At 41.3% G+C, this 6,385-nt stretch overlaps 1 long non-coding RNA gene across 1 annotated transcript; it reads left to right on the top strand.

Annotated features, from left to right (window-relative positions):
• The first annotated feature begins 1,583 nt into the window (after positions 1-1,583).
• On the top strand, positions 1,584-6,140 carry LOC147973872 (uncharacterized). The gene is made up of 4 exons (XR_015603698.1): positions 1,584-1,913; positions 2,016-2,257; positions 3,741-5,367; positions 5,689-6,140. It is a non-coding gene; the product is annotated as an uncharacterized LOC147973872 (long non-coding RNA).
• Positions 6,141-6,385: the final 245 nt, after the last annotated feature.

Below are 6,385 nucleotides of genomic sequence, written 5' to 3'. Positions count from 1 at the left end.
TGATGCGCATGCGATGTAACATTTGTCACCACTAAAGAAGATGAGATGATCTTTACAAAAAAAACCTTAATTAGTGATTTCGGTGTGAAGGACATTCATACGGGCCATTCATATGCATTCATGGAAGTTTCAAAAGCGAACCGGTCCATTACCAAAGACACGCGCGGGAAGGGTATGCGATGCATACCCAATACATATTACGCCGTGGGTGAGATTTTTATTTAATGTGTGTGCCCAAGTGTGCTTATGTGCCGACTCCGGTCTAATTTTCATTGGGTTTTGTTTTCTCGGCTTGTATTTTTATGGTTTTATTTTTTGTCCCTTTTTGATGTTTTTAGTAGCTCACTAGCTCTTCTTTGGTTTTTCCTATTTTCTTTCAATTTTTCTTTACTTCCTGCTTTCTTTTCATATATTTTAGTGAAAATAAGCTAACTCAGTTTTATAAGTGTGCGAACATAAATTTAATAGTGTATGAATTTTAGTAAAACACATATTTTTTTGCGTGGTTTATTTAAATATATTTGTAACACCATAAATATTTTTTGAAATATTCAGGTACACATAGACATTTTTTGGCATCAACACATAAACATTTTTACATATGTGAGCGGAAAAGTGTTTGCACATATTATTATTTGGGAAAAGATTTCCATCAATCGACTGATTACAATCGCAACGTCCGCCGCCTTAGACACGCACCACGCATCCCGTGTGAGGCGAAGCCATCACCGCTCATCCCCTTCTTATCCTCATTCATCTACATCTAGCTTGCATGCTCAGATACACCTCTCAATCCAAGCGTTGACCTCGTCCATGACGAGTAGCACCCCATGGCCGGTGGCCAGTACAGCGGCCTGCGAGTATGCACTAGCGGCTGATTTTGTAGATGGTGGAAGCCAGCCACTCGGGTGCTTTGTGCCAGCCGCGGACGGCCGCCGGGCTGCACCGCCCGCGTCTGCTAGGCACATCGCCGTTGAAGCCTGCTGTCGCTCGTCGTTCCACGCCGCGACCATTCGGGAGGAGCATCGGCGTCCATGGCTGCCGCCTTCTCGAGTTGAGACGCAAGGGCATATCCAGCAATGTATTTTGTGTGACAAAAAGTTTCTGCAACATGCCCTTTGTTGTAAAAAAATATAGACATTTCTGCAACATGATCTCTATTGCAAAAAAGAATAGTAACATAACCTCTGTTGCAAAAAAATCTGAAGACATTTCTGCAACATGCCCTTTGTTGTAAAAAAATTAGACATTTCCGCAATATAATCTCTGTTGCAAAAAAATAACAGTAACATAACATCTGTTGAAAAAAAAAATCTTGAAACGTTTCTGCAACATGGTCTTCGTTGCAAAAAAAAAATCGGCAACATAACCTTCATTGCGAAGACTGCTGCAACAAAACCTACATTCCAAAGGTTTCCGCAACATTATCTTTGTTGCAATAACCAAGGGTGTAAGATAGCTGCTTGATGACCCCGTATCATCAAAGTTATTTTTCTACAAAAATAAATCAATCTAGTTTAAAAAATTCACGCGCACGGCGTCGCCACGATCGCCCTCAGCCAAGCACCACCGTCGCACCTCCCTCCACCGTCCAACCCTAGGTCCGGTCGCTGAGCAGCCCGCAGCCGTCGCACCTCCCTCCGCCACCAGCCCTTGTGGCCGCCACGCCCATCACCGCTGCACCTCCTCCGCCGCCCAGCCCTAGCTCCGGTGGTCGCGCCATCCACCGGCGACGGAGACGATGGTGACTTATAATGGAACGTCGCGGCCGAACCGGAGCTCCAGGCCATCGAGATTTCCTACGCCGTGAGTACGCCAAGCCGCCAGCCCCATCCGGCCTCGACCGGTCTTGGTCCCCGCAGCCGGCGGCTCCGCCTCGGCGCCGTGGTTCCTCTCGCTTCCCGATTTCCAAGGTGCAGTTCTCCTCCTCTTGCCTTCCGTTTCCCCTTTCTCTCAACATTATTGCTTTCCTTATTATAAGAGGTCCTCTGGTTTGATTTCAATGAATTCTTCAGGTCCTAGGGATTTCGGAAGCAGATGTTTGTCCCTGCTGATTTCGGTGGGATGTATAGGTTTCATTGGCATCATATATGCTATAATCCCACCCATATACTACATGTGACTGACTTGTAGAGTTATGCACACGTTTAGCCATTTGTGTGCCTCTAGGTGATTTGGAGGACTTGTCGGAGCAGGATATCTGGTCTGGAGCAGGTGGGTGCCAACATGAAGGAGTCGGATATTCTCAGCTCAGGCTGTAAGCTTCCTTTTTCCCATCCCACATTTTGCCATTAAGCTCAATTGTAATAGCAAAATGGAAAATGGATCACTTGGCAGTTCCATCATTTTTCTCCTATGGTGATTAAAATTAATCAATGAAACATCGTTTTATTGAATCTAAGACAAGGACAAAACCCTGCCAAATAAAGTTTTATTGATTAAAACTACTACTCCCCTTTTTATTTGAAGTTCCGGGACTGAATGTGCTGAAACATGTTCATGTTACCTGAGATTTCTACCAAGTTATGAAGATATCCGTACATGTATGAAGAAATAGGTGGATCATTTATTCCTCTCACGAATAGTGTCCAGGTAGATACTTAGATGATCATTGATCAAGATGTATAAACCACTAGCAGATATAAACTCCTTAAACCAATATTTTACCTGGCCGGTGCCTTAGGTTGGCCCCAAAAATGGGCATGTCGGATGTCGCAAACCTGGCTTGCCTTGAGATGTATCAAATAGGTGGATTGATTGATCGACTAGCAACACAAGAGCACACATGAAAGCTGATTGGATAGCCACTGGCATGTAACATGCATCTTGTTTATATTTCTTCAACTCATGGTGATTACAACCTAGGATCTACATGCATTTATATAAGTTGATAGCAGCTGACTAAGTGGAATTAGGATATCTCTGTACTACTCAAACAAGCAACCATTGTTGTATATAGTCCATGTTTTGCTTTTCCATTATTAATGAAGGGAGTGGATTCTGAAATCTCCTATTCCTGTTACTGTTTGGTTGGTCAGCTTGAGTAGTAGTAATTCTTTCTATTCTTCCAGTGTGTATTTCATATTTTCTAGCTTGCAATGCTTTATAAGATATTTCATATAGGAGGGCCGTCAACATGAAAGTTGAAAAAAGGTAAAATAGTTGACTTGTGGAGAACAATGTTAATCAAGCTCTCATGATATTTCCTCTGCTTCCCGAGATGTTAGTTAGCATGCCTCTGAACTTTGATTTTTCTTTACTGAACTAGACCATTGTGCAGGTGTTGGTTCATGATGGGTTGACCTTAAAATCTTGACAATTACTCCTTCCATAAACTAATATAAGAGCGCTTAGATAACTCAAGTAGTTAGCTAAACGGTCTTATATTAGTTTACAGAGGGAGTTCCCTTTACACAACACATGGGATGTGCTCAATCCTGCCTTTTTTTGTCCATTATTTTATACATGTTTTTCACCTCATAGATTTTATTAAATTTCAGTTGGGTTATAACTAGAGATGCAAATAAAGAACTTTATTATGTTTTTTCATAAAAAGAAATATGTACTTCCAAATACCTTGAAGGTTATCAGTTATATGCAGCAAGACCATTTGATTAAGTTGGCTCTTTCTTGACACCATTTTCTATGCAAGCTATTTAAATATATGTATTTTGCAAGAGAAAGTACAGAACCGCGTTTGGGTGAGGCCCAGATTAAACATCTCACATTTTTTTTTCCAGAAATCATCTCTACTTAAGTCCAAGAGGTCATCAGGTGAAGGGATGGATAAACTCTCAGGTTGCATTTATTGGAAGCTATGAAACTGGTAAAATGATTATGGTTGCTGCAATTCCTAAGGTCAAGGTTTGTTCCACATCTCTACAATTTTATTTATCTTTGTACTAATTTATCACCCATTATGCGTTTTTTCTCTTTAGACTAATTATTAGAATATATTGGCCAAGAGACCGCCATTCTCACCTTTGGTATCGCATCTTTTTTCTTGACAGCCTGTTAGAAGTCCTATTTGAGTATGTTGACATTGACAAAAGGTACATGCCGCATGCTGAGACATATATACGCTGTGTGGGACTTTCCACGAAGTCATATTGAGAAGGATGTTACCTCCCACAAAGTCTTTATTTGATGTTTGGGGTTTGTCATTTATCCTGTTTACATGTCCACTAGAGTAACCATAGCAGCTATATTGTATCACCACTAAAGTCGAAAGCTTTGGAATGGATATATATTTCTTGTGTTGTCTTGGTATCTAAATTCTAAACTGCTCCTATGTGCAGGCAGCGAAGGGAACAGTTCAAGTATTGAAGGGGCATAAAGAACTAAGGGAGAAGCGTTCTTTTGACAAGCTCAAAGTCATTGGTTCGCACTACTGTGGTTATATCAAAGATTCAATGGGAAAAGAAGGTTAGATTGTTCACCATCTTGACTGCATTTCCCTGTTTCTTATTAGGCCTGAGATATAGATATACTGGTAATCATTCTTCACCCATTACGACTGAAGCCTGATTATCACATTGTATTGCCACGTGTTACAAACTGTTTTTGAAATGTAACGCCTGCCCATCATCTGAGGACTTGGTTTAAATTATGATTATTCATTTTCATATCATTATTTATACTCTTGTCCTAGATTAAGAATTTGGTGCTTTGAAGTTCAGATTATGAGTTCGCTGTTAGTTTAATCTCGACCATGCACAGTTCTTTTTGTATAAAATGGTGCGGATTTTTTGTACAGAAAGAAGCGAGAGCACACAGTATGTATAGTTTCTGCTTACCTCTGTCCTTGATTACTTTGAGTGATTATATGCTTTACTCACTGTAGTTTGCGGAGATCTGTTTTTTGAATACTTTGACCAATGAGGCAGGGGTTAAATGCTCTTTAAATAAAGAGAGACAACAAGGATTAGTAAGTTTATGTCTTTGCTCGTACTGTTTTTATACAAGGAAAACAAAGAGCGACATATGTACTTTTCATCCAATCAATTATCTAGCATGTAAATGTAAGTATTTCTTCATGCACGTGAGAAAGAAAATATTAGTTCCTACATGCTCGAGGCTATGTATAACCATACCGTGGAATGCAATTGTGGTGAGGAGGAACGAGGAGGAGAGGTGTGTCCTGCCTGACATATTAGCAAATTTTTAGGTCAGTTGATTACACTCATGAGTGTTTTTCCGCTACAACATACAGGCCTTATTCACTGGATATACAGACATTCTACTATCTTATAGAAATACGTTGTTCAAAGATGAAGAGGTGGATAAGTTTGTGGCTTTAGTTACTGAATGTCCAGATCCGGCTTGCTTCTCAGCCAGGGCCTACATTTAGAGAAGACATATTCATATGTAAGTGATTTAAGGTCAATTGCCTCCCCTATCGTAATGCCCATCATCTTAATTCAGACATATTCATATATATGCGCCATGGTTCATGACTGTATTTTTTTGTACGCGTTTGCAAAGTTCGTCAGTATTATTATGCAGAGACAACCTGCCATGGTTCTGCGTTGATGTGTTCTTTCATTTCTTATTTTCTTTTGCTTTAAAACAAGTTTGATCGGTTGAAAGAATGGTTATGCGTGGCTTGCACACTCAGACCTACTTGCATGTTGAGTTTTATTAGCAAATCCATTTAGAACAGTCTTAACATTTTACGTTTTGCTACAGAAAGTTGTGTACTGCAGGGGTCTATACCCAGGAACCAAAGAAGGAAACTCAGAAGTTACTCCCTGCCAATAATTAAGATACACAGGGATAGGAGGGCAAAGAGATCATGCTGCCATGGAATCTCAATCCATTTTTCATTTCCTTGCTGCTTTCTTGTTTCCTGATATTCAGTAGCCATATACTTTTAGGACTTGGGATGCGATTTCACATGCATCGCTGATGGCAGTTGATACTTTTGGCGGTTCAGGATGAGCTATTTTGTGTACAGTTGCTATGAGCCGTGGAAAGACGAGCAATGCATACCAAAGAAAATTTGAGTGGACCACCTAAGTCATACCAAATAAAGGCGAAGTAGAGCCCCAAATTAGAGACACGATGGGATGCCCATCCTGGTCACTAGGGTGTGTTTGGTTTTAGTAATGCACTAGAATGTCATAGGTCGGACCCGTTCCTGGGCCTGGTTCTCGTGTTTGGTACATACACGGAACGGTGACCAACTCGTTCCCGCGGACCGAATATTTGGTCCAGATGCAGAACGAGGTGAGACCTTGAAATCGAGCGGACCACGCGGAACAGTCTCCCCCTTGTCTCACTCTCGCCCGACAAACCTTCTCCCTCACGGCTGTCTCTCGTCTTTCCCTTAGGCCGGCAGCTCTCCTCTCTCGTCTCTCCCTCACGCCGGCGACTTTGGGCCGTC

Source organism: Triticum urartu, chromosome 5A (genome assembly GCF_056163025.1).
Source record: "Triticum urartu cultivar PI428250 chromosome 5A, HENAU_Tu73, whole genome shotgun sequence".
Lineage (NCBI taxonomy): Eukaryota > Viridiplantae > Streptophyta > Magnoliopsida > Poales > Poaceae > Triticum > Triticum urartu.
The sequence above is the reverse complement of the archived record's forward strand: the minus strand, read 5'-3'. Positions and strand labels throughout refer to the sequence as shown.